General features: G+C 44.0%; 1 protein-coding gene across 1 annotated transcript in view; it reads right to left on the bottom strand.

The window, feature by feature from the left end:
- macrod1 (mono-ADP ribosylhydrolase 1) overlaps positions 1-18023 on the bottom strand; it is a 1391372-nt gene that overhangs the window by 1098775 nt on the left and 274574 nt on the right. The window lies entirely within an intron of this gene.

The following is an 18023-nucleotide window of genomic DNA, read 5'->3' as shown; positions in this document are numbered from 1 at the left end:
AAACTCGCCGACTCCACCAGTTCTCATGTACGTAACAGAACAAGGAGAGTATAGAAAACTCGCCGACTCCACCAGTTCTCATGTACGTAACAGAACAAGGACAGAATAGAAAACTCGCCGACTCCACCAGTTCTCATGTACGTAACAGAACAAGTAGAGAATAGAAAACTCGCAAACTCCACCAGCTCTCATGTACGTAACAGAACAAGGAAAGAATAGAAAACTCGCCGACTCCACCAGATCTCATGTACGTAACAGAACAAGGAGAGAATAGAAAACTCGCAAACTCCACCAGTTCTCATGTACGTAACAGAACAAGTAGAGAAAAGAAAACTCGCCGACTCCACCAGTTCTCATGTACGTAACAGAAATGGACAAAAGAAAACTCGCCGTCTCCACCAGATCTCATGTACGTAACAGAACAAGGAGAGAATAGAAAAATCGCCGACTCCACCAGTTCTCATGTACGTAACAGAACAAGGAGAGAATAGACAACTCGCCGACTCCACCAGTTCTCATGTACGTAACAGAACAAATAGAGAAAAGAAAACTCGCCGACTCCACAAGTTCTCATGTACGTAACAGAACAAGGAGAGAATAGAAAACTCGCCTTCTCCACCAGTTCTCATGTACGTAGCAGAACAAATAGAGAAAAGAAAACTCGCCGACTCCACCAGATCTCATGTACGTAACAGAACAAGTAGAGAATAGAAAACTCGCCGACTCCACCAGTTCTCATGTACGTAACAGAACAAGGAGAGAATAGAAAACTCGCCAACTCCACCAGTTCTCATGTACGTAACAGAACAAGGAGAGAATAGAAAACTCGCCGACTCCACCAGTTCTCATGTACGTAACAGAACAAGGAGAGAATAGACAACTCGCCGACTCCACCAGATCTCATGTACGTAACAGAACAAGTAGAGAAAAGAAAACTCTCCGACTCCACCAGTTCTCATGTACGTAACAGAAATGGAGAAAAGAAAACTCGCCGTCTCCACCAGATCTCATGTACGTAACAGAACAAGGAAAGAATAGAAAACTCGCCGACTCCACCAGATCTCATGTACGTAACAGAACAAGGACAGAATAGAAAACTCGCAAACTCCACCAGTTCTCATGTACGTAACAGAACAAGTAGAGAAAAGAAAACTCGCCGACTCCACCAGTTCTCATGTACGTAACAGAAATGGAGAAAAGAAAACTCGCCGTCTCCACCAGATCTCATGTACGTAACAGAACAAGGAGAGAATAGAAAAATTGCCGACTCCACCAGTTCTCATGTACGTAACAGAACAAGGAGAGAATAGACAACTCGCCGACTCCACCAGTTCTCATGTACGTAACAGAACAAATAGAGAAAAGAAAACTCGCCGACTCCACAAGTTCTCATGTACGTAACAGAACAAGGAGAGAATAGAAAACTCGCCTTCTCCACCAGTTCTCATGTACGTAGCAGAACAAATAGAGAAAAGAAAACTCGCCGACTCCACCAGATCTCATGTACGTAACAGAACAAGTAGAGAATAGAAAACTCGCCGACTCCACCAGTTCTCATGTACGTAACAGAACAAGGAGAGAATAGAAAACTCGCCAACTCCACCAGTTCTCATGTACGTAACAGAACAAGGAGAGAGTAGAAAACTCGCCGACTCCACCAGTTCTCATGTACGTAACAGAACAAGGAGAGAATAGACAACTCGCCGACTCCACCAGATCTCATGTACGTAACAGAACAAGTAGAGAAAAGAAAACTCGCCGACTCCACCAGTTCTCATGTACGTAACAGAAATGGAGAAAAGAAAACTCGCCGTCTCCACCAGATCTCATGTACGTAACAGAACAAGGAGAGAATAGAAAAATCGCCGACTCCACCAGATCTCATGTACGTAACAGAACAATGAAAGAATAGAAAACTCGCCGACTCCACCAGTTCTCATGTACGTAACAGAACAAGGAGAGAATAGAAAAATCGCCGACTCCACCAGTTCTCTTGAACGTAACAGAACAAGGAGAGAATAGAAAACTCGCCGACTCCACCAGTTCGCATGTACGTAACAGAACAAGGAGAGAATAGAAAACTCGCCGACTCCACCAGTTCGCATGTACGTAACAGAACAAATAGAGAAAAGAAAACTCGCCGACTCCACCAGTTCTCATGTACGTAACAGAACAAATCGAGAAAAGAAAACTCGCCGACTCCACTAGTTCTCATGTACGTAACAGAACAAGGAGAGAATAGAAAACTCGCCGACTCCACCAGTTCTCATGTACGTAACAGAACTAGGAGAGAATAGAAACCTCGCCGACTCCTCCAGATCTCATGTGCGTAACAGAACAAATCGAGAAAAGAAAACTCGCCGACTCCACCAGTTCTCATGTACGTAACAGTACAAGGAGAGAAAAGAAAACTCGCCGACTCCACCAGTTCTCATGTACGTAACAGAAATGGAGAAAAGAAAACTCGCCGTCTCCACCAGTTCTCATGTACGTAACAGAACAAGGAGAGAATCGAAAACTCGCCGACTCCACCAGTTCTCATGTACGTAACAGAACAGATAGAGAAAAGAAAACTCGCCGACTCCACCAGTTCTCATGTACGTAACAGAACAAATAGAGAAAAGAAAACTCGCCGACTCCACCAGTTCCCATGTACGTAACAGAACAAGGAGAGAATAGAAAACTCGCTGACTCCACCAGTTCTCATGTACGTAACAGAACAAGGAGAGAATAGAAAACTCGCCGACTCCACCAGTTCTCATGTACGTAACAGATCAAGTAGAGAATAGAAAACTCGCAAACTCCACCAGCTCTCATGTACGTAACAGAACAAGGAAATAATAGAAAACTCGCAAACTCCACCAGTTCTCATGTACGTAACAGAACAAGTAGAGAAAAGAAAACTCGCCGACTCCACCAGTTCTCATGTACGTAACAGAAATGGAGAAAAGAAAACTCGCCGTCTCCACCAGATCTCATGTACGTAACAGAACAAGGAGAGAATAGAAAACTCGCCGACTCCACCAGTTCTCATGTACATAACAGAACAAGGAGAGAATAGAAAACTCGCCGACTCCACCAGTTCTCATGTACGTAACAGAACAAGGAGAGAATAGAAAACTCGCCGACTCCACCACATCTCATGTACGTAACAGAACAAGGAGAGAATAGAAAACTCGCCGACTCCACCAGTTCTCATGTACGTAACAGAACAAGGAGAAAATAGAAAACTCGCCGACTCCACCAGATCTCATGTACGTAACAGAACAAATAGAGAAAAGAAAACTCGCCGACTCCACCAATTCTCATGTACGTAACAGAAATGGAGAAAAGAAAACTCGCCGTCTCCACCAGATCTCATGTACGTAACAGAACAAGGAGAGAATAGAAAACTCGCCGACTCCACCAGTTCTCATGTACGTAACAGAACAAGGAGAGAATAGAAAACTCGCCGACTCCACCAGTTCTCATGTACGTAACAGAACAAGTAGAGAAAAGAAAACTCGCCGACTCCACCAGTTCTCATGTACGTAACAGAACAAGTAGAGAATAGAAAACTCGCAAACTCCACCAGCTCTCATGTACGTAACAGAACAAGGAAAGAATAGAAAACTCGCCGACTCCACCAGATCTCATGTACGTAACAGAACAAGGAGAGAATAGAAAACTCGCCGACTCCACCAGTTCTCATGTACGTAACAGAACAAGGAGAGAATAGAAAACTCGCCGACTCCACCAGTTCTCATGTACGTAACAGAACAAGGAGAGAATAGAAAACTTGCAGACTCCACCTGTTCTCATGTACATAACAGAACAAATCAAGAAAAGAAAACTCGCCGACTCCACCAGTTCTCATGTACGTAACAGAACAAGGAGAGAATAGAAACTCGCCGACTCCACCAGATCTCATGTACGTAACAGAAATGGAGAAAAGAAAACTCGCCGACTCCACCAGTTCTCATGTACGTAACAGAACAAGTAGAGAAAAGAAAACTCGCCGACTCCACCAGTTCTCATGTACGTAACAGAACAGGGAGAGAATGGAAAACTCGCCGACTCCACCAGTTCTCATGTACGTAACAGAACAAGGAGAGAATAGAAAACTCGCCGACTCCACCAGTTCTCATGTACGTAACAGAACAAGTAGAGAATAGAAAACTCGCAAACTCCACCAGCTCTCATGTACGTAACAGAACAAGGAAAGAATAGAAAACTCGCCGACTCCACCAGATCTCATGTACGTAACAGAACAAGGAGAGAATAGAAAACTCGCAAACTCCACCAGTTCTCATGTACGTAACAGAACAAGTAGAGAAAAGAAAACTCGCCGACTCCACCAGTTCTCATGTACGTAACAGAAATGGAGAAAAGAAAACTCGCCGTCTCCACCAGATCTCATGTACGTAACAGAACAAGGAGAGAATAGAAAAATCGCCGACTCCACCAGTTCTCATGTACGTAACAGAACAAGGAGAGAATAGACAACTCGCCGACTCCACCAGTTCTCATGTACGTAACAGAACAAATAGAGAAAAGAAAACTCGCCGACTCCACAAGTTCTCATGTACGTAACAGAACAAGGAGAGAATAGAAAACTCGCCTTCTCCACCAGTTCTCATGTACGTAGCAGAACAAATAGAGAAAAGAAAACTCGCCGACTCCACCAGATCTCATGTACGTAACAGAACAAGTAGAGAATAGAAAACTCGCCGACTCCACCAGTTCTCATGTACGTAACAGAACAAGGAGAGAATAGAAAACTCGCCAACTCCACCAGTTCTCATGTACGTAACAGAACAAGGAGAGAATAGAAAACTCGCCGACTCCACCAGTTCTCATGTACGTAACAGAACAAGGAGAGAATAGACAACTCGCCGACTCCACCAGATCTCATGTACGTAACAGAACAAGTAGAGAAAAGAAAACTCGCCGACTCCACCAGTTCTCATGTACGTAACAGAAATGGAGAAAAGAAAACTCGCCGTCTCCACCAGATCTCATGTACGTAACAGAACAAGGAGAGAATAGAAAAATCGCCGACTCCACCAGATCTCATGTACGTAACAGAACAATGAAAGAATAGAAAACTCGCCGACTCCACCAGTTCTCATGTAAGTAACAGAACAAGGAGAGAATAGAAAACTCGCCGACTCCACCAGTTCTCATGAACGTAACAGAACAAGGAGAGAATAGAAAACTCGCCGACTCCACCAGTTCTCATGTACGTAACAGAACAAGGAGACAATAGAAAACTCGCCGACTCCACCAGTTCTCATGTACGTAACAGAACAAGGAGAGAATAGAAAACTCGCCGACTCCACCAGTTCTCATGTACATAACAGAACAAATCGAGAAAAGAAAACTCGCCGACTCCACCAGTTCTCATGTACGTAACAGAACAAATAGAGAATAGAAAAATCGCCGACTCCACCAGATCTCATGTACGTAACAGAACAATGAAAGAACAGAAAACTCGCCGACTCCACCAGTTCTCATGTACGTAACAGAACAAGGAGAGAATAGAAAACTCGCCGACTCCACCAGTTCTCATAAACGTAACAGAACAAGGAGAGAATAGAAAACTCGCCGACTCCACCAGTTCTCATGTACGTAACAGAACAAGGAGAGAATAGAAAACTTGCCGACTCCACCAGTTCTCATGTACATAACAGAACAAATCGAGAAAAGAAAACTCGCCGACTCCACCAGTTCTCATGTACGTAACAGAACAAGGAGAGTATAGAAAACTCGCCGACTCCACCAGTTCTCATGTACGTAACAGAACAAGGAGAGAATAGAAAACTCGCCGACTCCACCAGTTCTCATGTACGTAACAGAACAAGTAGAGAATAGAAAACTCGCAAACTCCACCAGCTCTCATGTACGTAACAGAACAAGTAGAGAATAGAAAACTCGCAAACTCCACCAGCTCTCATGTACGTAACAGAACAAGGAAAGAATAGAAAACTCGCCGACTCCACCAGATCTCATGTACGTAACAGAACAAGGAGAGAATAGAAAACTCGCAAACTCCAACAGTTCTCATGTACGTAACAGAACAAGTAGAGAAAAGAAAACTCGCCGACTCCACCAGTTCTCATGTACGTAACAGAAATGGAGAAAAGAAAACTCGCCGTCTCCACCAGATCTCATGTACGTAACAGAACAAGGAGAGAATAGAAAAATCGCCGACTCCACCAGTTCTCATGTACGTAACAGAACAAGGAGAGAATAGACAACTCGCCGACTCCACCAGTTCTCATGTACGTAACAGAACAAATAGAGAAAAGAAAACTCGCCGACTCCACAAGTTCTCATGTACGTAACAGAACAAGGAGAGAATAGAAAACTCGCCTTCTCCACCAGTTCTCATGTACGTAGCAGAACAAATAGAGAAAAGAAAACTCGCCGACTCCACCAGATCTCATGTACGTAACAGAACAAGTAGAGAATAGAAAACTCGCCGACTCCACCAGTTCTCATGTACGTAACAGAACAAGGAGAGAATAGAAAACTCGCCAACTCCACCAGTTCTCATGTACGTAACAGAACAAGGAGAGAATAGAAAACTCGCCGACTCCACCAGTTCTCATGTACGTAACAGAACAAGGAGAGAATAGACAACTCGCCGACTCCACCAGATCTCATGTACGTAACAGAACAAGTAGAGAAAAGAAAACTCGCCGACTCCACCAGTTCTCATGTACGTAACAGAAATGGAGAAAAGAAAACTCGCCGTCTCCACCAGATCTCATGTACGTAACAGAACAAGGAGAGAATAGAAAAATCGCCGACTCCACCAGATCTCATGTACGTAACAGAACAATGAAAGAATAGAAAACTCGCCGACTCCACCAGTTCTCATGTACGTAACAGAACAAGGAGAGAATAGAAAACTCGCCGACTCCACCAGTTCTCATGAACGTAACAGAACAAGGAGAGAATAGAAAACTCGCCGACTCCACCAGTTCTCATGTACGTAACAGAACAAGGAGACAATAGAAAACTCGCCGACTCCACCAGTTCTCATGTACGTAACAGAACAAGGAGAGAATAGAAAACTCGCCGACTCCACCAGTTCTCATGTACATAACAGAACAAATCGAGAAAAGAAAACTCGCCGACTCCACCAGTTCTCATGTACGTAACAGAACAAATAGAGAATAGAAAAATCGCCGACTCCACCAGATCTCATGTACGTAACAGAACAATGAAAGAACAGAAAACTCGCCGACTCCACCAGTTCTCATGTACGTAACAGAACAAGGAGAGAATAGAAAACTCGCCGACTCCACCAGTTCTCATAAACGTAACAGAACAAGGAGAGAATAGAAAACTCGCCGACTCCACCAGTTCTCATGTACGTAACAGAACAAGGAGAGAATAGAAAACTTGCCGACTCCACCAGTTCTCATGTACATAACAGAACAAATCGAGAAAAGAAAACTCGCCGACTCCACCAGTTCTCATGTACGTAACAGAACAAGGAGAGTATAGAAAACTCGCCGACTCCACCAGTTCTCATGTACGTAACAGAACAAGGAGAGAATAGAAAACTCGCCGACTCCACCAGTTCTCATGTACGTAACAGAACAAGTAGAGAATAGAAAACTCGCAAACTCCACCAGCTCTCATGTACGTAACAGAACAAGGAAAGAATAGAAAACTCGCCGACTCCACCAGATCTCATGTACGTAACAGAACAAGGAGAGAATAGAAAACTCGCAAACTCCACCAGTTCTCATGTACGTAACAGAACAAGTAGAGAAAAGAAAACTCGCCGACTCCACCAGTTCTCATGTACGTAACAGAAATGGAGAAAAGAAAACTCGCCGTCTCCACCAGATCTCATGTACGTAACAGAACAAGGAGAGAATAGAAAAATCGCCGACTCCACCAGTTCTCATGTACGTAACAGAACAAGGAGAGAATAGACAACTCGCCGACTCCACCAGTTCTCATGTACGTAACAGAACAAATAGAGAAAAGAAAACTCGCCGACTCCACAAGTTCTCATGTACGTAACAGAACAAGGAGAGAATAGAAAACTCGCCTTCTCCACCAGTTCTCATGTACGTAGCAGAACAAATAGAGAAAAGAAAACTCGCCGACTCCACCAGATCTCATGTACGTAACAGAACAAGTAGAGAATAGAAAACTCGCCGACTCCACCAGTTCTCATGTACGTAACAGAACAAGGAGAGAATAGAAAACTCGCCAACTCCACCAGTTCTCATGTACGTAACAGAACAAGGAGAGAATAGAAAACTCGCCGACTCCACCAGTTCTCATGTACGTAACAGAACAAGGAGAGAATAGACAACTCGCCGACTCCACCAGTTCTCATGTACGTAACAGAACAAGGAGAGAATAGAAAACTCGCCGACTCCACCAGTTCTCATGTACGTAACAGAACAAGGAGAGAATAGAAAACTCGCCGACTCCACCAGTTCTCATGTACGTAACAGAACAAGTAGAGAAAAGAAAACTCGCCGACTCCACCAGTTCTCATGTACGTAACAGAACAAGTAGAGAATAGAAAACTCGCAAACTCCACCAGCTCTCATGTACGTAACAGAACAAGGAAAGAATAGAAAACTCGCCGACTCCACCAGATCTCATGTACGTAACAGAACAAGGAGAGAATAGAAAACTCGCCGACTCCACCAGTTCTCATGTACGTAACAGAACAAGGAGAGAATAGAAAACTCGCCGACTCCACCAGTTCTCATGTACGTAACAGAACAAGGAGAGAATAGAAAACTTGCAGACTCCACCTGTTCTCATGTACATAACAGAACAAATCAAGAAAAGAAAACTCGCCGACTCCACCAGTTCTCATGTACGTAACAGAACAAGGAGAGAATAGAAACTCGCCGACTCCACCAGATCTCATGTACGTAACAGAAATGGAGAAAAGAAAACTCGCCGACTCCACCAGTTCTCATGTACGTAACAGAACAAGTAGAGAAAAGAAAACTCGCCGACTCCACCAGTTCTCATGTACGTAACAGAACAGGGAGAGAATGGAAAACTCGCCGACTCCACCAGTTCTCATGTACGTAACAGAACAAGGAGAGAATAGAAAACTCGCCGACTCCACCAGTTCTCATGTACGTAACAGAACAAGGAGAGAATAGAAAACTCGCCAACTCCACCAGTTCTCATGTACGTAACAGAACAAGGAGAGAATAGAAAACTCGCCGACTCCACCAGTTCTCATGTACGTAACAGAACAAGGAGAGAATAGACAACTCGCCGACTCCACCAGATCTCATGTACGTAACAGAACAAGTAGAGAAAAGAAAACTCGCCGACTCCACCAGTTCTCATGTACGTAACAGAAATGGAGAAAAGAAAACTCGCCGTCTCCACCAGATCTCATGTACGTAACAGAACAAGGAGAGAATAGAAAAATCGCCGACTCCACCAGATCTCATGTACGTAACAGAACAATGAAAGAATAGAAAACTCGCCGACTCCACCAGTTCTCATGTAAGTAACAGAACAAGGAGAGAATAGAAAACTCGCCGACTCCACCAGTTCTCATGAACGTAACAGAACAAGGAGAGAATAGAAAACTCGCCGACTCCACCAGTTCTCATGTACGTAACAGAACAAGGAGACAATAGAAAACTCGCCGACTCCACCAGTTCTCATGTACGTAACAGAACAAGGAGAGAATAGAAAACTCGCCGACTCCACCAGTTCTCATGTACATAACAGAACAAATCGAGAAAAGAAAACTCGCCGACTCCACCAGTTCTCATGTACGTAACAGAACAAATAGAGAATAGAAAAATCGCCGACTCCACCAGATCTCATGTACGTAACAGAACAATGAAAGAACAGAAAACTCGCCGACTCCACCAGTTCTCATGTACGTAACAGAACAAGGAGAGAATAGAAAACTCGCCGACTCCACCAGTTCTCATAAACGTAACAGAACAAGGAGAGAATAGAAAACTCGCCGACTCCACCAGTTCTCATGTACGTAACAGAACAAGGAGAGAATAGAAAACTTGCCGACTCCACCAGTTCTCATGTACATAACAGAACAAATCGAGAAAAGAAAACTCGCCGACTCCACCAGTTCTCATGTACGTAACAGAACAAGGAGAGTATAGAAAACTCGCCGACTCCACCAGTTCTCATGTACGTAACAGAACAAGGAGAGAATAGAAAACTCGCCGACTCCACCAGTTCTCATGTACGTAACAGAACAAGTAGAGAATAGAAAACTCGCAAACTCCACCAGCTCTCATGTACGTAACAGAACAAGTAGAGAATAGAAAACTCGCAAACTCCACCAGCTCTCATGTACGTAACAGAACAAGGAAAGAATAGAAAACTCGCCGACTCCACCAGATCTCATGTACGTAACAGAACAAGGAGAGAATAGAAAACTCGCAAACTCCACCAGTTCTCATGTACGTAACAGAACAAGTAGAGAAAAGAAAACTCGCCGACTCCAACAGTTCTCATGTACGTAACAGAAATGGAGAAAAGAAAACTCGCCGTCTCCACCAGATCTCATGTACGTAACAGAACAAGGAGAGAATAGAAAAATCGCCGACTCCACCAGTTCTCATGTACGTAACAGAACAAGGAGAGAATAGACAACTCGCCGACTCCACCAGTTCTCATGTACGTAACAGAACAAATAGAGAAAAGAAAACTCGCCGACTCCACAAGTTCTCATGTACGTAACAGAACAAGGAGAGAATAGAAAACTCGCCTTCTCCACCAGTTCTCATGTACGTAGCAGAACAAATAGAGAAAAGAAAACTCGCCGACTCCACCAGATCTCATGTACGTAACAGAACAAGTAGAGAATAGAAAACTCGCCGACTCCACCAGTTCTCATGTACGTAACAGAACAAGGAGAGAATAGAAAACTCGCCAACTCCACCAGTTCTCATGTACGTAACAGAACAAGGAGAGAATAGAAAACTCGCCGACTCCACCAGTTCTCATGTACGTAACAGAACAAGGAGAGAATAGACAACTCGCCGACTCCACCAGATCTCATGTACGTAACAGAACAAGTAGAGAAAAGAAAACTCGCCGACTCCACCAGTTCTCATGTACGTAACAGAAATGGAGAAAAGAAAACTCGCCGTCTCCACCAGATCTCATGTACGTAACAGAACAAGGAGAGAATAGAAAAATCGCCGACTCCACCAGATCTCATGTACGTAACAGAACAATGAAAGAATAGAAAACTCGCCGACTCCACCAGTTCTCATGTACGTAACAGAACAAGGAGAGAATAGAAAACTCGCCGACTCCACCAGTTCTCATGAACGTAACAGAACAAGGAGAGAATAGAAAACTCGCCGACTCCACCAGTTCTCATGTACGTAACAGAACAAGGAGACAATAGAAAACTCGCCGACTCCACCAGTTCTCATGTACGTAACAGAACAAGGAGAGAATAGAAAACTCGCCGACTCCACCAGTTCTCATGTACATAACAGAACAAATCGAGAAAAGAAAACTCGCCGACTCCACCAGTTCTCATGTACGTAACAGAACAAATAGAGAATAGAAAAATCGCCGACTCCACCAGATCTCATGTACGTAACAGAACAATGAAAGAACAGAAAACTCGCCGACTCCACCAGTTCTCATGTACGTAACAGAACAAGGAGAGAATAGAAAACTCGCCGACTCCACCAGTTCTCATAAACGTAACAGAACAAGGAGAGAATAGAAAACTCGCCGACTCCACCAGTTCTCATGTACGTAACAGAACAAGGAGAGAATAGAAAACTTGCCGACTCCACCAGTTCTCATGTACATAACAGAACAAATCGAGAAAAGAAAACTCGCCGACTCCACCAGTTCTCATGTACGTAACAGAACAAGGAGAGTATAGAAAACTCGCCGACTCCACCAGTTCTCATGTACGTAACAGAACAAGGAGAGAATAGAAAACTCGCCGACTCCACCAGATCTCATGTACGTAACAGAACAAGGAGAGAATAGAAAACTCGCAAACTCCACCAGTTCTCATGTACGTAACAGAACAAGTAGAGAAAAGAAAACTCGCCGACTCCACCAGTTCTCATGTACGTAACAGAAATGGAGAAAAGAAAACTCGCCGTCTCCACCAGATCTCATGTACGTAACAGAACAAGGAGAGAATAGAAAAATCGCCGACTCCACCAGTTCTCATGTACGTAACAGAACAAGGAGAGAATAGACAACTCGCCGACTCCACCAGTTCTCATGTACGTAACAGAACAAATAGAGAAAAGAAAACTCGCCGACTCCACAAGTTCTCATGTACGTAACAGAACAAGGAGAGAATAGAAAACTCGCCTTCTCCACCAGTTCTCATGTACGTAGCAGAACAAATAGAGAAAAGAAAACTCGCCGACTCCACCAGATCTCATGTACGTAACAGAACAAGTAGAGAATAGAAAACTCGCCGACTCCACCAGTTCTCATGTACGTAACAGAACAAGGAGAGAATAGAAAACTCGCCAACTCCACCAGTTCTCATGTACGTAACAGAACAAGGAGAGAGTAGAAAACTCGCCGACTCCACCAGTTCTCATGTACGTAACAGAACAAGGAGAGAATAGACAACTCGCCGACTCCACCAGATCTCATGTACGTAACAGAACAAGTAGAGAAAAGAAAACTCGCCGACTCCACCAGTTCTCATGTACGTAACAGAAATGGAGAAAAGAAAACTCGCCGTCTCCACCAGATCTCATGTACGTAACAGAACAAGGAGAGAATAGAAAAATCGCCGACTCCACCAGATCTCATGTACGTAACAGAACAATGAAAGAATAGAAAACTCGCCGACTCCACCAGTTCTCATGTACGTAACAGAACAAGGAGAGAATAGAAAAATCGCCGACTCCACCAGTTCTCTTGAACGTAACAGAACAAGGAGAGAATAGAAAACTCGCCGACTCCACCAGTTCGCATGTACGTAACAGAACAAGGAGAGAATAGAAAACTCGCCGACTCCACCAGTTCGCATGTACGTAACAGAACAAATAGAGAAAAGAAAACTCGCCGACTCCACCAGTTCTCATGTACGTAACAGAACAAATCGAGAAAAGAAAACTCGCCGACTCCACTAGTTCTCATGTACGTAACAGAACAAGGAGAGAATAGAAAACTCGCCGACTCCACCAGTTCTCATGTACGTAACAGAACTAGGAGAGAATAGAAACCTCGCCGACTCCTCCAGATCTCATGTGCGTAACAGAACAAATCGAGAAAAGAAAACTCGCCGACTCCACCAGTTCTCATGTACGTAACAGTACAAGGAGAGAAAAGAAAACTCGCCGACTCCACCAGTTCTCATGTACGTAACAGAAATGGAGAAAAGAAAACTCGCCGTCTCCACCAGTTCTCATGTACGTAACAGAACAAGGAGAGAATCGAAAACTCGCCGACTCCACCAGTTCTCATGTACGTAACAGAACAGATAGAGAAAAGAAAACTCGCCGACTCCACCAGTTCTCATGTACGTAACAGAACAAATAGAGAAAAGAAAACTCGCCGACTCCACCAGTTCCCATGTACGTAACAGAACAAGGAGAGAATAGAAAACTCGCTGACTCCACCAGTTCTCATGTACGTAACAGAACAAGGAGAGAATAGAAAACTCGCCGACTCCACCAGTTCTCATGTACGTAACAGATCAAGTAGAGAATAGAAAACTCGCAAACTCCACCAGCTCTCATGTACGTAACAGAACAAGGAAATAATAGAAAACTCGCAAACTCCACCAGTTCTCATGTACGTAACAGAACAAGTAGAGAAAAGACAACTCGCCGACTCCACCAGTTCTCATGTACGTAACAGAAATGGAGAAAAGAAAACTCGCCGTCTCCACCAGATCTCATGTACGTAACAGAACAAGGAGAGAATAGAAAACTCGCCGACTCCACCAGTTCTCATGTACATAACAGAACAAGGAGAGAATAGAAAACTCGCCGACTCCACCAGTTCTCATGTACGTAACAGAACAAGGAGAGAATAGAAAACTCGCCGACTCCACCACATCTCATGTACGTAACAGAACAAGGAGAGAATAGAAAACTCGCCGACTCCACCAGTTCTCATGTACGTAACAGAACAAGGAGAAAATAGAAAACTCGCCGACTCCACCAGATCTCATGTACGTAACAGAACAAATAGAGAAAAGAAAACTCGCCGACTCCACCAATTCTCATGTACGTAACAGAAATGGAGAAAAGAAAACTCGCCGTCTCCACCAGATCTCATGTACGTAACAGAACAAGGAGAGAATAGAAAACTCGCCGACTCCACCAGTTCTCATGTACGTAACAGAACAAGGAGAGAATAGAAAACTCGCCGACTCCACCAGTTCTCATGTACGTAACAGAACAAGTAGAGAAAAGAAAACTCGCCGACTCCACCAGTTCTCATGTACGTAACAGAACAAGTAGAGAATAGAAAACTCGCAAACTCCACCAGCTCTCATGTACGTAACAGAACAAGGAAAGAATAGAAAACTCGCCGACTCCACCAGATCTCATGTACGTAACAGAACAAGGAGAGAATAGAAAACTCGCCGACTCCACCAGTTCTCATGTACGTAACAGAACAAGGAGAGAATAGAAAACTCGCCGACTCCACCAGTTCTCATGTACGTAACAGAACAAGGAGAGAATAGAAAACTTGCAGACTCCACCTGTTCTCATGTACATAACAGAACAAATCAAGAAAAGAAAACTCGCCGACTCCACCAGTTCTCATGTACGTAACAGAACAAGGAGAGAATAGAAACTCGCCGACTCCACCAGATCTCATGTACGTAACAGAAATGGAGAAAAGAAAACTCGCCGACTCCACCAGTTCTCATGTACGTAACAGAACAAGTAGAGAAAAGAAAACTCGCCGACTCCACCAGTTCTCATGTACGTAACAGAACAGGGAGAGAATGGAAAACTCGCCGACTCCACCAGTTCTCATGTACGTAACAGAACAAGGAGAGAATAGAAAACTCGCCGACTCCACCAGTTCTCATGTACGTAACAGAACAAGTAGAGAATAGAAAACTCGCAAACTCCACCAGCTCTCATGTACGTAACAGAACAAGGAAAGAATAGAAAACTCGCCGACTCCACCAGATCTCATGTACGTAACAGAACAAGGAGAGAATAGAAAACTCGCAAACTCCACCAGTTCTCATGTACGTAACAGAACAAGTAGAGAAAAGAAAACTCGCCGACTCCACCAGTTCTCATGTACGTAACAGAAATGGAGAAAAGAAAACTCGCCGTCTCCACCAGATCTCATGTACGTAACAGAACAAGGAGAGAATAGAAAAATCGCCGACTCCACCAGTTCTCATGTACGTAACAGAACAAGGAGAGAATAGACAACTCGCCGACTCCACCAGTTCTCATGTACGTAACAGAACAAATAGAGAAAAGAAAACTCGCCGACTCCACAAGTTCTCATGTACGTAACAGAACAAGGAGAGAATAGAAAACTCGCCTTCTCCACCAGTTCTCATGTACGTAGCAGAACAAATAGAGAAAAGAAAACTCGCCGACTCCACCAGATCTCATGTACGTAACAGAACAAGTAGAGAATAGAAAACTCGCCGACTCCACCAGTTCTCATGTACGTAACAGAACAAGGAGAGAATAGAAAACTCGCCAACTCCACCAGTTCTCATGTACGTAACAGAACAAGGAGAGAATAGAAAACTCGCCGACTCCACCAGTTCTCATGTACGTAACAGAACAAGGAGAGAATAGACAACTCGCCGACTCCACCAGATCTCATGTACGTAACAGAACAAGTAGAGAAAAGAAAACTCGCCGACTCCAACAGTTCTCATGTACGTAACAGAAATGGAGAAAAGAAAACTCGCCGTCTCCACCAGATCTCATGTACGTAACAGAACAAGGAGAGAATAGAAAAATCGCCGACTCCACCAGATCTCATGTACGTAACAGAACAATGAAAGAATAGAAAACTCGCCGACTCCACCAGTTCTCATGTAAGTAACAGAACAAGGAGAGAATAGAAAACTCGCCGACTCCACCAGTTCTCATGAACGTAACAGAACAAGGAGAGAATAGAAAACTCGCCGACTCCACCAGTTCTCATGTACGTAACAGAACAAGGAGACAATAGAAAACTCGCCGACTCCACCAGTTCTCATGTACGTAACAGAACAAGGAGAGAATAGAAAACTCGCCGACTCCACCAGTTCTCATGTACATAACAGAACAAATCGAGAAAAGAAAACTCGCCGACTCCACCAGTTCTCATGTACGTAACAGAACAAATAGAGAATAGAAAAATCGCCGACTCCACCAGATCTCATGTACGTAACAGAACAATGAAAGAACAGAAAACTCGCCGACTCCACCAGTTCTCATGTACGTAACAGAACAAGGAGAGAATAGAAAACTCGCCGACTCCACCAGTTCTCATAAACGTAACAGAACAAGGAGAGAATAGAAAACTCGCCGACTCCACCAGTTCTCATGTACGTAACAGAACAAGGAGAGAATAGAAAACTTGCCGACTCCACCAGTTCTCATGTACATAACAGAACAAATCGAGAAAAGAAAACTCGCCGACTCCACCAGTTCTCATGTACGTAACAGAACAAGGAGAGTATAGAAAACTCGCCGACTCCACCAGTTCTCATGTACGTAACAGAACAAGGAGAGAATAGAAAACTCGCCGACTCCACCAGTTCTCATGTACGTAACAGAACAAGTAGAGAATAGAAAACTCGCAAACTCCACCAGCTCTCATGTACGTAACAGAACAAGTAGAGAATAGAAAACTCGCAAACTCCACCAGCTCTCATGTACGTAACAGAACAAGGAAAGAATAGAAAACTCGCCGACTCCACCAGATCTCATGTACGTAACAGAACAAGGAGAGAATAGAAAACTCGCAAACTCCACCAGTTCTCATGTACGTAACAGAACAAGTAGAGAAAAGAAAACTCGCCGACTCCACCAGTTCTCATGTACGTAACAGAAATGGAGAAAAGAAAACTCGCCGTCTCCACCAGATCTCATGTACGTAACAGAACAAGGAGAGAATAGAAAAATCGCCGACTCCACCAGTTCTCATGTACGTAACAGAACAAGGAGAGAATAGACAACTCGCCGACTCCACCAGTTCTCATGTACGTAACAGAACAAATAGAGAAAAGAAAACTCGCCGACTCCACAAGTTCTCATGTACGTAACAGAACAAGGAGAGAATAGAAAACTCGCCTTCTCCACCAGTTCTCATGTACGTAGCAGAACAAATAGAGAAAAGAAAACTCGCCGACTCCACCAGATCTCATGTACGTAACAGAACAAGTAGAGAATAGAAAACTCGCCGACTCCACCAGTTCTCATGTACGTAACAGAACAAGGAGAGAATAGAAAACTCGCCAACTCCACCAGTTCTCATGTACGTAACAGAACAAGGAGAGAATAGAAAACTCGCCGACTCCACCAGTTCTCATGTACGTAACAGAACAAGGAGAGAATAGACAACTCGCCGACTCCACCAGATCTCATGTACGTAACAGAACAAGTAGAGAAAAGAAAACTCGCCGACTCCACCAGTTCTCATGTACGTAACAGAAATGGAGAAAAGAAAACTCGCCGTCTCCACCAGATCTCATGTACGTAACAGAACAAGGAGAGAATAGAAAAATCGCCGACTCCACCAGATCTCATGTACGTAACAGAACAATGAAAGAATAGAAAACTCGCCGACTCCACCAGTTCTCATGTACGTAACAGAACAAGGAGAGAATAGAAAACTCGCCGACTCCACCAGTTCTCATGAACGTAACAGAACAAGGAGAGAATAGAAAACTCGCCGACTCCACCAGTTCTCATGTACGTAACAGAACAAGGAGACAATAGAAAACTCGCCGACTCCACCAGTTCTCATGTACGTAACAGAACAAGGAGAGAATAGAAAACTCGCCGACTCCACCAGTTCTCATGTACATAACAGAACAAATCGAGAAAAGAAAACTCGCCGAC

Source organism: Lampris incognitus, chromosome 1, assembly GCF_029633865.1.
Source record: "Lampris incognitus isolate fLamInc1 chromosome 1, fLamInc1.hap2, whole genome shotgun sequence".
NCBI lineage: Eukaryota > Metazoa > Chordata > Actinopteri > Lampriformes > Lampridae > Lampris > Lampris incognitus.
Note: the sequence above shows the minus strand (reverse complement) of the source record. Positions and strands in the feature narration are given on the sequence as shown.